Raw genomic sequence first — 18,365 nt, 5'->3', positions numbered from 1 at the left:
GCAGCAGTCCTTCATTGGTATAGGGACTGACGTACAGTCTGCTAATCACTAACACACAACCTGCTTGTTCCACAAAAGTTCTTATAAGGACTGGTAACTTGGTATAGGGTGCTACGGTACATAGGCCTGAGTGCGTTACAGTCTGCTGTTCTGTAAGGACCGCTATCGGTCCACAATACATAGGGTTGCCGTGCACTACTGCTGACCGCTGCCCTATACTGCAGCAGTCCTTCATTGGTATAGGGACTGACGTACAGTCTGCTAATCACTAACACACAACCTGCTTGGTCCACAAAAGTTCTTATAAGGACTGGTAACTTGGTATAGGGTGCTACGGTACATAGGCCTGAGTGCGTTACAGTCTGCTGTTCTGTAAGGACCGCTATCGGTCCACAATACATAGGGTTGCCGTGCACTACTGCTGACCGCTGCCCTATACTGCAGCAGTCCTTCAGCGGTATAGGGACTGACGCACAGTCTGCTAAACACTAACACACAACCTGCTTGGTCCACAAAAGTTTTTATAAGGACTGGTAACTTGGTATAGGGTGCTACGGTACATAGGCCTGAGTGCGTTACAGTCTGCTGTTCTGTAAGGACCGCTATCGGTCCACAATACATAGGGTTGCCGTGCACTACTGCTGACCGCTGCCCTATACTGCAGCAGTCCTTCATTGGTATAGGGACTGACGTACAGTCTGCTAATCACTAACACACAACCTGCTTGGTCCACAAAAGTTCTTATAAGGACTGGTAACTTGGTATAGGGTGCTACGGTACATAGGCCTGAGTGCAGTACAGTCTGCTGTTCTGTAAGGACCGCTATCGGTCCACAATACATAGGGTTGCCGTGCACTACTGCTGACCGCTGCCCTATACTGCAGCAGTCCTTCAGCGGTATAGGGACTGACGCACAGTCTGCTAAACACTAACACACAACCTGCTTGGTCCACAAAAGTTTTTATAAGGACTGGTAACTTGGTATAGGGTGCTACGGTACATAGGCCTGAGTGCAGTACAGTCTGCTGTTCTGTAAGGACCGCTATCGGTCCACAATACATAGGGTTGCCGTGCACTACTGCTGACCGCTGCCCTATACTGCAGCAGTCCTTCATTGGTATAGGGACTGACGTACAGTCTGCTAATCACTAACACACAACCTGCTTGTTCCACAAAAGTTCTTATAAGGACTGGTAACTTGGTATAGGGTGCTACGGTACATAGGCTTGAGTGCGGTACAGTCTGCTGTTCTGTAAGGACCGCTATCGGTCCACAATAGATAGGGTTGACGTGCACCACTGCTGACCGCTGCCCTATACTGCAGCAGTCCTTCAGCGGTATAGGGACTGACGCACAGTCTGCTAAACACTAACACACAACCTGCTTGGTCCACAAAAGTTTTTATAAGGACTGGTAACTTGGTATAGGGTGCTACGGTACATAGGCCTGAGTGCGTTACAGTCTGCTGTTCTGTAAGGACCGCTATCGGTCCACAATACATAGGGTTGCCGTGCACTACTGCTGACCGCTGCCCTATACTGCAGCAGTCCTTCATTGGTATAGGGACTGACGTACAGTCTGCTAATCACTAACACACAACCTGCTTGGTCCACAAAAGTTCTTATAAGGACTGGTAACTTGGTATAGGGTGCTACGGTACATAGGCCTGAGTGCGTTACAGTCTGCTGTTCTGTAAGGACCGCTATCGGTCCACAATACATAGGGTTGCCGTGCACTACTGCTGACCGCTGCCCTATACTGCAGCAGTCCTTCAGCGGTATAGGGACTGACGCACAGTCTGCTAAACACTAACACACAACCTGCTTGGTCCACAAAAGTTCTTATAAGGACTGGTAACTTGGTATAGGGTGCTACGGTACATAGGCTTGAGTGCGGTACAGTCTGCTGTTCTGTAAGGACCGCTATCGGTCCACAATAGATAGGGTTGACGTGCACCACTGCTGACCGCTGCCCTATACTGCAGCAGTCCTTCAGCGGTATAGGGACTGACGTACAGTCTGCTAAACACTAATACACAACCTGCTTGGTCCACAAAAGTTCTTATAAGGACTGGTAACTTGGTATAGGGTGCTACGGTACATAGGCTTGAGTGCGGTACAGTCTGCTGTTCTGTAAGGACCGCTATAGGTCCACAATAGATAGGGTTGACGTGCACCACTGCTGACCGCTCACCTATACTGCAGCAGTCCTTCAGCGGTATAGGGACTAAGAGTTTTGTCACAGGGTCATTTAAAAAATGACATGCAGAGGAAGAGGCAGGCCCTTCCGCAGGGGTGGTAGGGGTAGGGCAGGAGCAACAGGCTTGAGCCAAAGTGGGAAGTTGCAGAAGGTGCGTTCAATTACTTTAAAGGATGCACCAGACTTGGTTGAGTGGCTCGCTCAGCCTTACTCTTCTGCACCCTCCTCATCCTCTCGATCTGCACCCTCTTCTTCACTCTCTGCTATGTGCACCCCCAAAGACACTACCACCAACAACACGACCACCACCACCACCACCACATACCTTCCGCTTGAGTCACTGGAATTATTTTCCGATCCATATCAAGAGGACATTTCTGATGCGCAGCCACTCTTGGTATTGGATCAGGAAGAGGAGGTAGCAACAAGCGCTACTCAGCAGTCTGACGCCAGTACCCAGATCAGCCCAAGGAGGAGGTTGGTCCCCGGTGTTGCTGCCTACTCTACTTATAGCGGTGGGGAAGGTGACGTTGATGATGACGTGTCTAGTGATGTCACGTGGGTGCCCACAAGAGAGGAAGAGGAGGGGAGTTCAGAGGGAGATATGGACCAGCAGATAGGGAGGAGAAGCAGCAATGACTTACATTGCACAGCAGGGACAAAGCAGACTGCAAATGTATCAGGAGCGAGTCATCGACCATGTACGGTCACATCTGGCGCTCCCAGGACACCGGCACATGGCTCCGCAGTGTGGGCTTTTTTTAACGTGTCCGCTGCTGACAATAGCGTTGCCATCTGCAATCTTTGCAGTCAACGCGTTAGTCGCGGTAAGCCCAATACTCACCTAGGGACGACCGCCTTAAGAAGGCACATGAGCAGCCATCACCGAGCCCAGTGGGAGCAACGGAACACACAAAGCCACACTGCAGGCTCTCACCGTCCAGCCTCGTCTTCTACTTCTCCTTCTCCTCTCTCCTCACAATTGTCCTCCACTCCACCTTCCATCACGCCAAGCTCACATTTTTCTGCAAAAAGGCAGGCTTCCGTGGGCCTAATGTTTGAGCGTAAAAAAATGATGACGCCGGATAACCCTCTTGCCCAACGGTTGGCGGCTGGCTTGTCAGAACTCATAGCCCGCCAACTACTGCCATATAAACTGGTGGACTCGGAGGCCTTTCGCAAATTTGTGGCCATTGGAACACCACAATGGAAGGTCCCAGGAAGGAAGTATTTCTCAGAGAAGGGCATCCCAGAGCTATATGGCCATGTTCAGCGGCAAGTGAATGTATCTCTGGCACACAGTGTCGGTGCCAAGATACATCTGACCACAGACACGTGGTCTAGCAAACACGGGCAGGGAAGGTATATCAGTTTTACTGCCCACTGGGTGAACCTTCTGACGGCCGTCAAGCATGTAACCCGTGGCACCCGTGTAGATTTGGTTTTACCGCCACGGATTGCATGCAGGCCTGACTCTTCTTCTCCTCCTCCTACTCCATCCTCCTCCCTCTCCTCCTCAGCTGCCTCCTCCTTTTCCGCTGCTAGCGTCTCTTCCACTGCACCGCCCAAGCTCCCCAGAACCTATTCCACATGCCAGGTGAGACGTTGCCATGCCGTGCTGCGTCTGTTGTGCCTGGAAGCAAAGAGCCACACTGGCCCGGCACTCCTTTCAGCTTTGCGTTCACAGGCAGATGAGTGGCTAACACCGCTCAATTTGACAGTTGGTAAAGTGGTGTGTGACAACGGTGCCAATCTGCTTAGCGCATTGAAACAGGGCAAAATCACGCACGTGCCGTGCATGGCACACGTCTTAAACTTGGTCGTGCAGCGATTCCTTGTCAAATACCCTGGGGTCCAGGACATCTTGCGGCAGGCAAGGAAAATCTCGGCCCATTTCAGAAGATCTTACACGGCCATGGCTCGCCTTGCTGACATTCAGCGGCGACACCATCTGCCGGTCAGACGTCTTATTTGCGATTGCCCGACGCGATGGAACTCAACCTTCTATATGCTTGATAGGCTGCTCCAGCAGAAACGTGCAGTTAACGTCTACCTGTATGAACTCTGCGAAAGAAACGGTTCTGGGGAGCTGGGTTTTTTTTCACCGCGCCAGTGGCTGCTCATGCGCGACACATGCAGACTTCTGCGGCCATTTGAGGAGATCACCAAACTGGTCAGTCGCAGCCATGGCGCCATCAGTGACATGGTACCTTATGCCTTCTTTCTGGAGCGTGCATTGCGTCGTGTCATTGATCAGGCTGTGGAGGAGCAGGAGCGGGAAGATGAGGAAGTCGCAATGCTGGATGAATTCCCAGGGGGGGCTACTCTATCTGAGACAAGTCAACAACAGGAGTCTGATGAGGAGTCAGAGGAGGATGGTGCCGGGGCGGATGAGCAGGAGCAAGAAGAGCATGCTTTAAACCTTTCTGGGATCCCTGTTGTGCGAGGATGGGGAGAGGAGAATGAAGAGGACGACATTATCCTGGATGATGAGCAGGAGCCAGGCCACCACACCGCTTCCACTTTAGTGCAAATGGGGGCCTTCATGCTCCAGTGTTTTAATAGGGACCCCCGTATAAAAAGCATGAGGGTCAAGGACCAGTACTGGGTGGCAACGTACTTAGACCCCCGGTACAAACACAAAATGGCGGAAATGTTACCGCCGTCGCAGAGGGCTGTCAGAATGCAGCACTTCCAGGCCTTGCTTCGAGAAATGCTGCATTCTGCTTTTGCGTGCGCTGGCAGAGGAGCAATTCCCACTCCCAGAGAAGGATTTGCGGGTACCAATCCAACAGCGCCTGCAAGAAGAGGCCGGTTTGAAGATGTGTTGGTGACTTCGGATATGAGGTCATTCTTTCAGCCGACCCATCGACAGGTGTCATCCGGATCCAGCATCAGGGAACGCCTAGACCGTCAGGTGTCCGACTACATTGGGTTAACGGCCGATGTGGACGCTCTGAGGAGTGATGAACCCCTAGACTACTGGGTGGGCAGGCTTGACCTCTGGCCAGAGCTTGCCCAATTTGCAATCGAACTGTTGGCTTGCCCCTCATCCAGTGTCCTGTCCGAAAGGACGTTCAGCGCAGCAGGGGGGATTGTGACCGATAAGCGTACTCGCCTAGCTCACCACAGTGTTAACTACCTCACATTTCTAAAAATGAATGAGGCATGGATCTCGGAGGAATTCAACACATGTGATCAGTAGACCATGTATATGTCTATAAACAATTTTTGGAATCAAGCACACAGACCTTCTTAATTCATTTGGCTCACTTCCCTGACCCAAAAAAGCACACCGTACTATATGCCCCTACCCTCCTCTTTGAAGAGGTTGAGCGGTGTCATATTTCTACTGGGGCTGCTTATTATGAGGGGTTCCCACCATCCCTGTGCTGTGCTGACTTCCTCCTGGGTGTTCTTATTATGAGGGGCTCCCACCATCCCTGTGCTGTGCTGACTTCCTCCTGGGGGTTCTTATTATGAGGGGATCACACCATCCCTGTGCTGTGCTGACTTCCTCCTGGGGCTGCTTACGGTGCTGCTGTCAGCGCTGTATGTCACGGAGCTGCTGTCAGCGCTGTATGTCACGGAGCTGCTGTCAGCGCTGTATGTCACGGAGCTGCTGTCAGCGCTGTATGTCACGGAGCTGCTGTCAGCGCTGTATGTCACGGAGCTGCTGTCAGCGCTGTATGTCACGGAGCTGCTGTCAGCGCTGTATGTCACGGAGCTGCTGTCAGCGCTGTATGTCACGGAGCTGCTGTCAGCGCTGTATGTCACGGAGCTGCTGTCAGCGCTGTATGTCACGGAGCTGCTGTCAGCGCTGTATGTCACGGTGCTGCTGTCAGCGCTGTATGTCACGGAGCTGCTGTCAGCGCTGTATGTCACGGAGCTGCTGTCAGTGCTGTATGTCACGGAGCTGCTGTCAGCGCTGTATGTCACGGAGCTGCTGTCAGCGCTGTATGTCACGGAGCTGCTGTCAGCGCTGTATGTCACGGTGCTGCTGTCAGCGCTGTATGTCACGGAGCTGCTGTCAGCGCTGTATGTCACGGAGCTGCTGTCAGCGCTGTATGTCACGGAGCTGCTGTCAGCGCTGTATGTCACGGAGCTGCTGTCAGCGCTGTATGTCACGGAGCTGCTGTCAGCGCTGTATGTCACGGTGCTGATGTCAGTGCTCTGTATTACGGTGCTGCTGTCAGTGCTCTGTATCTCCTGCACCCTCTTGTTTGCCTACCCTGGTCCCTGACCTTCCCTCTCCTCCATTGCCTTCATTAGCTCCATAGTCCTGAATTGTCAGAACAATTTCCCAAATAAAAAAAAAATGCTTGTAGTTATCGATCCCAAATTCACCTCATACATGTATTATGCTATTGTCCAGGTGGTGGGACTACGTGCTACCCCCTAATAATTACCCCGTGGCCGCAAATTCGACCTAAAGGTTTGCGAAATTCGCCTCCCATTGAAGTCAATGGAGCCCGCGGCGAACGGTCGTTTTCGCGAACGTTTGTGTCCGTTCGCGTTTCGCGTTCGCGAAACGTCCCGTCGGAAGTTCGTCCATCACTATTACTGGTTACCTCTGCTTGGCTTGTTCTTCCACGTCTAGGAGTTCCCAGGGTTGATACCCAACAACTTGGACGTGGACACCAATAAAGTCCTTTTGAAAGGTTTTATTTTGCAGGGGGTAACATCCAACAAGACAGTGTCATATAGGAACAGAGGGCAAGGGTGAAGAACTCAGGCACCTTCAACTGCAGACATAACAAAGTTATCACCCAGAGAGTAGCCACTCGCAACTGGGCACTTCAAGGCTGAACAGATCTCTAGTCAGAGATCATGGCAATCAGCATGTTGATTCAGAACTTGCAAAATCTCTGAACATGGACAAGTTGTAACTGAAAGTGAACAGGAACCTTTTTCCTCAGTACCTGAAATGTTCTCTGTCTCCTTGATAGTACTGGAAAAAACATGGATTCGTCAATGTCCTTCCCAACTCAGTAACCAGGCACTTCTCAGGAGGCCACTTGTCGGCCCTCCTTCGAAGAGTCTTCTCCCGGTCACTTTCACGAGCTGTGGTGCCCCTCCAAGCCGAGAGCACACCCGGACACCTTGAATCCTCCCTCAGTTACTGCACCTCGGACCAGCCGCTTCCGAGACTCTGGAACAGACGGATCCTTAACCCAGACCAGGCGGATCTATAGGGGGTAACCGACAGAAGCATGTTGCAGGATGTCGAACACCCTGTGACCGGGACCCCTCGCGGGGCTATCCCGGTCCTGGAAACAAGAACAGACCACTCGGGCCTCACAAACTCCTACTGAACACGTGACTTCAACATCTTAAGTACCCTTTCCCAGACTCCTCAGCGGGTCTCGTCACACCCACTGATTGGTTCAGAGAAAGCTGATACCCAAAACGTCCAACCAGGCCTGGTTCTGGCTTGTCATGTGCACCTCACTGTACACATGACCAGGCAGAACTCGAACACAGCCCAGCCAAACTGATGTCAAAGTTAACCTATATAATTAACCCTCAGAATCCCACTACTGTTCTGAGGCAAAAACTAAATTTACACATGAATGACACTTTGTCCAAAATGTCATCCTCTACATAAGTATACACTTAATGGAGTTACTCTCATCCTGGAGGGAACACAGGGTGGGATCATGCTCCCCTCTGGATTTCCTGAACTTTGGGATTCTTATGGAAAGGAACTGCTAAATGGCATCAATCTGAATTGAGTAACCCACCGTTTCTGTTCCTGAGTACCTGATCTGCTGACCAAGATGATGTTATGCTCTGTGGTTGAAAAGTTCCTGTAAATGTTCCTCAGCATGAAGTAAAGTGTATGTGTCCCTTATCTACAGTGACTTTCTGAAGAAGTCTGTACTAAGGGGTAAAACTGAGTACCAGTTGAGGGATGAAAGATTGGTCAAATGTAAGTGTAGCACGGCCCCCTTGGGGATTGCTGAGAATTACCTGCTCATCTGCACGGCCATAACCAAGTGAACCTTCCAACCCACCTGATACTCTGGGTTCAGACATCCTTGTAACACTATGCAGCAAGAATCAAACAACTCAGTAATATTAGGTTTTGAAATAGTTTACTTGAACCGAATAGGAGAAAGTTATTTCACAGAAAGAGGTAATAAACCTGCTGAGCTGGGATAATAGTGCCAACTCAGCAAACAAATTCCTCCCAATGAAACAAACAATGGTTTAGCAGCGAACAATATTATATACATATACATGTACTCTATATTTAGATCCAAAGTCACATCCTAGCGGATGTTTTAGTTATCTACTTATGTTGATACTTTTAGAAAGATGTACTCTAGCCAGCCTATTCTATCCTAATGAAAGAGCAGATCTACAGAAGGTAATATATAGGCTTCATTTTGAGTAATGGCATTGTGTGTTCCTTGATCGGTCTCATGATCGGTCTCCTCCCCTAGTCAGTTATATCCCCATACAGTTAGAACATGATGAGGGAACACACATTTAACCCCTTGATCGCCCCCTAGTGTTAACTCCATCCCTGCCAGTGACATCTTCAAGGGTAATAGGCAAGAGATTATCAAATAAAGGGCAGGCAATGCTGAGCTATGTCCAGGGTAACAAGTACTCACACATTTTTTTTTTTCATTTCCTTTCAGTGGGGAATGATTCTTTGAACCACTTCAGCCCCAGAAGGTTTTACCCCCTTAATGACCAGGCAATTTTCTGAGATACAGCACTGCGTCAAATTAACTGTTAATTGTGTGATCGTGCGGCGCTGTACCCAAACAAGGTGGATGTCCTTTTTTCCCCCCACAAATAAAGCTTTCTTTTGGTGATATTTGATCACCTCTGCATTTTTTTTGCTCTATAAACATAAATAGAGGGACATTTAAAAAAATGTCATTTAAAAAATTTTAATAAATACCCCCCCCAAAAATGTAAAAAAAAATTGTATTCACCAGTTTAGGCCAATATGTATCCTTCTACGTATTTTTGTAACAAAAATCCCAATAAACATATATTGATTGGTTTGCATAAAAGTTAAAGCGTCTACAAAATACAGGATAGATTTAGGAACTTTTAATTATTTTTTATTGTTTTTACTGATAATGGCGGCGATCTGTGATTTTTATCGGGACTGCGACATTGCGGCAGACAAATCCGACCCTAAGTTACATAGTTACATAGTTAGTCAGGTTTAAAAAAGACACAAGTCCATCTAGTTCAACCACAAAAAAAAAATCATACAATCCCATATACCCAATTCTATACCCACAGTTGATCCAGAGGAAGGCAAAAACCCCCAGCAAAGCATGATCCAATTTGCTAAAGCAGGGGAAAAAATTCCTTCCTGATCTCCGAAGAGGTAATCGGATTTTCCCCGGATCAACTTTACCTATAAATGTTAGTACCCAGTTATATTATGTACACTTAGGAAAAAATCCAGGCCTTTCTTAAAGCAATCTACTGAGCTGGCCAGAATTTCCTTTGCAGGGAGTCTATTCCACATTTTCACAGCTCTTACTGTGAAGAAACCTTTCCGTATTTTTCCGTATCTTTTCCTCTAGATGTAAAGAGTGCCACCTTGTCCTCTTTGTTGACTGTAAAGTGAATAACTCAACACCAAGTTCACTATATGGACCCCTTATATATTTGTACATGTTGATCATATCCCCCCTTAATCTTCTCTTATCAAGAGTGAATAAATTCAGTTCCTCTAATCTTTCCTCATAGCTGAGTTCCTCCGTGCCTCTTATCAGTTTGGTTGCCCTTCTCTGCACTTTCTCCAGTTCCCCAATATCCTTTTTGAGAGCTGGTGCCCAAAACTGAACTGCATATTCCAGATGAGGTCTTACTAATGATTTGAACAGGGGCACAATGATATCTCTCTCTCTGGGGTCCATACCTCTCTTAATACAGGAAAGGACTTTGCTCGCTTTGGAAACCGCAGCTTGGCATTGCATGCTATTATTGAGCTTATGATCTAAAACATGGGTCTTCAAACTATGGCCCCCCAGTTGTTCAGGAACTACAATTCCCATCATGCCTAGTCATGTCTGTGAATGTCAGAGTTTTACAATGCCTCATGGGATGTGTAGTTTCACAACAGCTGGAGGGCCGTAGTTTGAGGATCCCTGATCTAAAAAAAAACCCCAGATCCTTTTTGCACTATGGATTCCCCCAGTTGTACTCCCCCTAAAATGTATGATGCATTTATATTCTTAGCCCCCAAGTGCATAACTTTACATTCCTCAACATTAAACCTCATTTGCCACATAGTCGCCCAATTAGACAGAGCATTGACTGCTGCAGCAGAAGGGCAGCAGTCAGCAGTAGTGCACCTCAACCCTATATAAATTGTGGACCCTTTACCAGTCCTTAAGGATTAGCAGACTGCCGCCTGGGGCCCGGCTCATCGCCCAATTCCCTCATTTTCCCTTTCTTTATAAAACAACAAAAATTTGGGCATCTCGCTGTAATGCATGGCCATGCCATGATTACTGCCCACCTGGGTGGGATTGGTTTGCCTACTTGGTGTTGGAGGTCTTGAGAAGGGACTCTAGCCCCCGGTTCGGGAATATTATCTTGTTTAGTTTAAGCCTATATTGGAGGTGGTCTCTATGTACATCCCACCTGGGTGATACTGTAAGCTGTATGTTTTGAAATTCTGTATGTTCTATTGTTGTTGTCCATGTGCCTGTTATTTCTTCCGGCATTAAATAAAAGAATTACAAAAAAAAGGATTAGCAGACTGTACCTCACTCAACCCTATGTACTGTAGTACCCTATACCTTACCAGTCCTTATAAGGACCTTTGTGGAACTAGTAGGTTGTGAATGATTAGCAGACTGTACCTCAGTCCCTATACTGATAAAGGACTGCTGCAGCAGAAGGGCAGGCAGCAGTCAGCAGTAGTGCACCTCAACCCTATATATTGTGGACCTATACCAGTCCTTAAGGAATAGCAGACTGTACCTCACTCAACCCTATGTACTGTAGTACCCTATACCTTACCAGTCCTATTCTGCAGCAGTCCTTTATCCGTATAGGGACTGAGAGTTTTGTCACAGGATCATTTAAAAAATGACAGGCAGAGGAAGAGGCAGGCCCTTCCGCAGGGGTGGTAGGGGTAGGGCAGGAGCAACAGGCTTGAGCCAAAGTGGGAAGTTGCAGAAGGTGCGTTCAATTACTTTAAAGGACGCACCAGACTTGGTTGAGTGGCTCACTCAGCCTTACTCTTCTGCACCCTCCTCATCCTCTCGATCTGCACCCTCTTCTTCACTCTCTGCTATGTGCACCCCCAAAGACACTACCACTAACAACACCACCACCACCACCCACCACATACCTTCCGCTTGAGTCACAGGAATTATTTTCCGATCCATATCAAGACATTTCTGATGCGCAGCCACTCTTGGCATTGGATCAGGAAGAGGAGGTAGCAACAACCGCCACTCAGCAGTCTGACGACAGTACCCAGATCAGCCCAAGGAGGAGGTTGGTCCCCGGTGTTGCTGCCTACTCCAAGATCTCTACTTATAGCGGTGGAGAAGGTGACGTCGATGATGACGTGTCTAGTGATGTCACGTGGGTGCCCACAAGAGAGGAAGAGGAGAGGAGTTCAGAGGGAGATATGGACCAGCAGATAGGGAGGAGAAGCAGGAATAACTTACATTGCACAGGAGGGACAAAGCAGACTGCTAATGTATCAGGAGGGAGTCATCGACCATGTACGGTCACATCTGGCGCTCCCAGGACACCGGCACATGGCTCCGCAGTGTGGGCTTTTTTTAACGCGTCCGCTGCTGACAATAGCATTGCCATCTGCAATCTTTGCAGTCAACGCATTAGTCGCGGTAAGCCCAACACTCACCTAGGGACGACCGCCTTAAGAAGGCACATGAGCAGCATCACCGAGCCCAGTGGGAGCAACGGAACACACAAAGCCACACTCCAGGCTCTCACCGTCCAGCCTCGTCTTCTTCTTCTCCTTCTCCTCTCTTCTCACAATTGTCCTCCACTCCACCTTCCATCACGCCAAGCTCACGTTTTTCTGCAAAAAGGCAGGCTTCCGTGGGCCTAATGTTCGAGCATAAAAAAATGATGGCGCCGGATAACCCTCTTGCCCAATGGTTGATGGCTGGCTTGTCAGAACTGATAGCCCGCCAACTACTGCCATATAAACTGGTGGACCCGGAGGCCTTTAGAAAATTTGTGGCCATTGGAACATCACAATGGAAGGTCCCAGGAAGGAAGTATTTCTCACAGAAGGGCATCCCAGAGCTATATGGCCATGTTCAGCGGCCAGTGAATGTATCTCTGGCACACAGTGTCGGTGCCAAGATACATCTGACCACAGACACGTGGTCTAGCAAACACGGGCAGGGAAGGTATATCACTTTTACTGCCCACTGGGTGAACCTTCTGACGGCCGTCAAGCATGTAACCCGTGGCACTCGTGTAGATTTGGTTTTACCGCCACGGATTGCATGCAGGCCTGGCTCTTCTTCTCCTCCTCCTCCTCCTCCTACTCCATCCTCCTCCCTCTCCTCCTCGGCTGACTCCTCCTTTTCCGCTGCTAGCGTCTCTTCCGCTGTGCCGCCCAAGCTCCCCAGAACCTATTCGACATGCCAGGTGAGACATTGCCATGCCGTACTGCGTCTGTTGTGCCTGGAAGCCAAGAGCCACACTGGCCCGGCACTCCTTTCAGCTTTGCGTTCACAGGCAGATCAGTGGCTAACACCGCTCAATTTGACAGTTGGTAAAGTGGTGTGTGAAAACGGTGCCAATCTGCTTAGCGCATTGAAACTGGGCAAAATTACGCACGTGCCATGCATGGCACACGTCTTAAACTTGGTCGTGCAGCGATTCCTTGTCAAATACCCTGGGGTCCAGGACATCTTGCGGCAGGCAAGGAAAATCTCGGCCCATTTCAGAAGATCTTACACGGCCATGGCTCGCCTTGCTGACATCTTATTTGCGATTGCCAGACGCGATGGAACTCAACCTTCTATATGCTTGATAGACTGCTCCAGCAGAAACGTGCAGTTAACGTCTACCTGTATGAACTCTGCGGTAGAACAGGTTCTGGGGAGCTGGGGGTTTTTTCACCGCGCCAGTGGCTGCTCATGCGCGACGCATGCAGACTTCTGCGCCCATTTGAGGAGATCACCAAACTGGTCAGTCGCAGCCATGGCGCCATCAGTGACATGGTACCTTATGCCTTCTTTATTGAGCATGCATTGCGTCGTGTCATTGATCAAGCTGTGGAGGAGCAGGAGCGGGAAGATGAAGAAGTCGCAATGCTGGATGAATTCCCAGGGGGGGCTACTCTATCTGAGACAAGTCAACAAAAGGAGTCTGAAGAGGAGTCAGAGGAGGATGGTGCCGGGGCGGATGAGGAGGAGCAAGAAGAGCATGCTTTAAACCTTTCTGGGATCCCTGTTGTTGTGCATGGATGGGGAGAGGAGAATGAAGAGGACAATATTATCCTGGATGATGAGCAGGAGCCAGGCCACCACACCGCTTCCACTTTAGTGCAAATGGGGGCCTTCATGCTCCAGTGTTTTAATAGGGACCCCCGTATAAAAAGCATAAGGGTCAAGGACCAGTACTGGGTGGCAACGTACTTAGACCCCCGGTACAAACACAAAATGGTGGAAATGTTACCGCCGTCACAGAGGGCTGTCAGAATGGAGCACTTCCAGGCCTTGCTTCCAGAAATGCTGCATTCTGCTTTTGCGTGCGCTGGCAGAGGAGCAATTCCCACTCCCAGAGAAGGAGTTGTGGGTACCAATCCAACAGCGCCTGCAAGAAGAGGCCGGTTTGAAGATGTGTTGGTGACTTCTGATATGAGGTCATTCTTTCAGCCGACCCATCGACAGGTGTCATCCGGATCCAGCATCAGGGAACGCCTAGACCGTCAGGTGTCCGACTACATCGGGTTAACGGCCGATGTGGACGCTCTGAGGAGTGATGAACCCCTGGACTACTGGGTGGGCAGGCTTGACCTCTGAGCAGAGCTTGCCCAATTTGCAATCGAACTGTTGGCTTGCCCCTCGTCCAGTGTCCTGTCCAAAAGGACGTTCAGCGCAGCAGGGGGGATCGTGACCAATAAGCGTACTCGCCTAGCTCACGACAGTGTTAACTACCTCACATTTCTAAAAATGAATGAGGCATGGATCTCGGAGGAATTCAACACATGTGACCAGTAGACCATGTATATGTCTATAAAAAATTTTTTTATTCGAGCACACAGACCTTCTTTCTTCATTTGGCTCACTTCCTTGTCCATAAAAAGCACACCGTACTATATGCCCGTACCCTCCTGTTTGAAGAGGTTGAGCTGTGTCATATTTCTACTGGGGCTGCTTATTATGAGGGGCTCCCACCATCCCTGTGCTGTGCTGACATCCTCCTGGGGCTGCTTATTATGAGGAGCTCCCACCATCCCTGTGCTGTGCTGACTTCCTCCTGGGGCTGTACCTCTGCTGTGCATATTATAAGGGGCTCCCACCATCCCTGTGCTATGCTCATTATGAGGGGCTCCCACCATCCCTGTGCTTTGCTGACTTCCTCCTGGGGCTGCTTATTATGAGGGGCTCCCACCATCCCTGTGCTATGCTGACATCCTCCTGGGGCTGCTTATTATGAGGGGCTCCCACCATCCCTGTGCTGTGCTGACTTCCTCCTGGGGCTGCTTATTATGAGGGGCTCCCACCATCCCTGTGCTGTGCTGACTTCCTCCTGGGGCTGCTTATTATGAGGGGCTCCCACCATCCCTGTGCTATGCTGACATCCTCCTGTGGCTGCTTATTGTGAGGGGCTCCCACCATCCCTGTGCTGTGCTGACTTCCTCCTGGGAATGTACCTCTGCTGTGCATATTATGAGGGGCTCCCACCATACCTGTGCTATGCTCATTATGAGGGGCTCCCACCATCCCTGTGCTATGCTGACTTCCTCCTGGGGTTGCTTATGGGGCAGGTGTCAGTGCTGTATATCACGGTGCTGGTGTCAGTGCTGTATATCACGGTGCTGGTGTCAGTGCTCTCTATCACGGTGCTGGTGTCAGATCACTCTATCACGGTGGAGGTGTCATTGCTGTATATCATGCTGCTGATGTCAGTGCTCTCTATCACGGTGCTGGTGTCAGATGACTCTATCACGGTGCAGGTGTCATTGCTGTATGTCACGCTGCTGATGTCAGTGCTCTCTATCACGGTGCTGGTGTCAGTGCTGTATATCACGGTGCTGGTGTCAGTGCTTTATGTCACGCTGCTGATGTCAGTGCTCTCTATCATGGTGCTGGTGTCAGATCACTCTATCACAGTGCAGGTGTCATTGCTGTATGTCACGCTGCTGATGTCAGTGCTCTCTATCACGGTGCTGGTGTCAGTGCTGTATATCACGGTGCTGGTGTCAGTGCTTTATGTCACGCTGCTGATGTCAGTGCTCTCTCTCACGGTGCTGGTGTCAGATCACTCTATCACGGTGCAGTTGTCATTACTGTATGTCACGCTGCTGATGTCAGTGCTCTCTATCACAGTGCTGGTGTCAGTGCTGTATATCACGGTGCTGGTGTCAGTGCTTTATGTCACGCTGCTGATGTCAGCGCTCTCTATCACGGTGCTGGTGTCAGATCACTCTATCACGGTGCAGGTGTCATTGCTGTATGTCACGCTGCTGATGTCAGTGCTCTCTATCACGGTGCTGGTGTCAGATCACTCTATCACGGTGCAGGTGTCATTGCTGTATGTCATGCTGCTGGTGATCATCTCCTGCACCCTCTTCTTTGCCTACCCTGACCTTCCCTCTCCTCCATTGCCTTCATGCGCTCCACAGTCCTGAATTGTCACAACATTTTCACATATAAAAAAAGAATGCTTGTAGTTGTCGATCCCAGATTCACGTCATACATGTGTTATGTCATTGGCCATGTGGTGGGACTATGTTTGCACAGCTAGTAATTATTTTGTGGCTGCAAATTTGACTTGTAGGTTTGCAAAGTACGCCTCCCATTGAAGTCAATGGGGCCCGCCGCGAACGTTACGGTTCGCGAACTATCGGCCGCGTTCGCGGTCCGCGTTCGCGAAACGTCCCGTCGGAAGTTTGTCCATCACTATTTGTCAGCTCCATAGTATTGCTTTCCCCTAAACACCCCCTAAAATGTCTACAAATGTTATGTGTGTGCTTCAATTCATGCAGAGTGACATTTTTTTTTTTGGTTGGGCCAAACTCATTAGGAACCCCCCTCCCCCCAACTGCTAGGTCAGCTGATAGCAATCCTCTATCTGCTGACTTTACCAAACCCAATACACGCTCTACCTACCTTTTTTCTGGTCACATTTATGGACAATTTCACCAAAGCATGTAGTGCAAGGGCCTGCCTCAATACTTTCAAATGCTATATTTTTTTTCTCCTATTATTATCTTAATAGGTAATAGCAGAATATCAAAATGTGCTTCCATTTTTTTTTTTTTGGTATTATGACACTTCTAACCTGTCCGGTGGGCTGCCAATAGTGTAAGTAAGGAGGGGCTGCCCAAAGTATCACACATTATTTAGGCATTCAGCTCTCAATCAAGTGGAGAGGGTTACCTGTCCAAAACATCCCCCCCTCATTTTTTGCAAGGGCCCATCAGATGGGGGTGATGGGGGGGTGATGACTCTGATAAGGGGACCTTATACTTTAGGCTTTAAATATTCATTTCACAAAATGTTATACTGATCTTGGCCAAAAATGTTGATGTCTAATCTGCTTGCAATGTTGATGTGCAAAATTACAAATTTTTTGTCTTGTTTCACTCCACAGTTTCCTTCAACGCCACAGGAATGGCAGACTGTGGCCTCCCACTTTGCTAGCCATTGGGACTCCCGTTTGTATTTGTCGTGGATGAGGCGTTTGCCCTGGCAAACCATCTGATGCGGCCTTTTTCCCGATGAGGACCCTCACCCCAGATCAGAGGATCTTTAATTTCCGGCTGGCCAGAGCCAAAAGAGTCGTGGAGAACACTTTTGGAATACTGGCCAGTTGGTTCCGTCTTTTTGTAACGCCAATCCACATGGCTGAATATAAACTCAATCACATAGTGCTTGCCTGCTGTGTTCTGCACAATTTCTTGAAAAGACATTCAGCTAACTATGTGGTCTCAGTTGGCCCAGATGCAGACTTGGCTGAAAATTACAATCTCATGGCCCTTGAAGCTGCTCATCCTAGCTTGCCCCCCCAAAGTGCCACAAGGTCAGAACCCAATACATGGAGTACTTTGTGGGTAGGGGGCCATTGATATGCCAAACAATGTCTGAGAGGCATTTTTGTAATACATTTTTCTTGGAAACTACAATAATCTTTGTTTTCATTTACTGCTTGGCTTGGTTTTAGGTGTCTCCTAGGTATTTTTGCTTTTTTTTGTTGGGCCTTTTTCTACAACAGTGTTATATTCTTAATATCTAAATTTTAATTGGCTTTATTATAATTTATTCAGAATATAATTCTCCATATTGTGTGAAAGAGACTTTGAGACAATAAATTCTATGTTATGACTTGCATAGCTGGAAAAGTAAATATTTAAAACCTGTCAGGATTTTGATAAATGTTGTTTATGTTAATTTCTCCAGTTCATTATATATATGTTTTTAGAAGGTCTTTCCTATGTAATGGAGAAGATATTTTGATTAGAGTCTGAAATTTTATCCTTACGTCCGGTCATTTTAGGCTGTGGAGCTGTGTTTTAACTGTTTTAAGTGGTAACACATGTTACATTGATTATAAGTAACCACTCATTAGCCCACACTTTTGTAAAGGAGGAGTTATCTTTCGGGCGGGAGATTAGAGCCTGGTTAATATAATGGTAAGACTGTAATGGGAGTCTGGCTGTTGAATCCTACACACACAACTAGGCAGATGTGCTCTTGAAGACCCAGCAGGCTAGCAGACACATCTCTTTTACACAGCATACAAAGGGTTATTCCGCCATTTTAGCCACATGGCATAACCTCATATTTTTCATAAGACAATTTTTAAAGATATTATTGTACTATTTTTTGTAAGTATTCTTTTCTATTTAAATGTGTACAAATAAATACACATTTTTGAATTACGCTGACTCAGAACTAATTAAGGAAATTCGTCTCACAAGATTAATCGATCTCAACATATATACTTAAGAC

The sequence above is a fragment of the Lithobates pipiens genome, unplaced genomic scaffold (assembly GCF_037356315.1).
Source record: "Lithobates pipiens isolate NorthernLeopardFrog02 unplaced genomic scaffold, aLitPip1_a1.2 Scaffold_25, whole genome shotgun sequence".
NCBI lineage: Eukaryota > Metazoa > Chordata > Amphibia > Anura > Ranidae > Lithobates > Lithobates pipiens.
The sequence above is the reverse complement of the archived record's forward strand: the minus strand, read 5'-3'. Positions refer to the sequence as shown.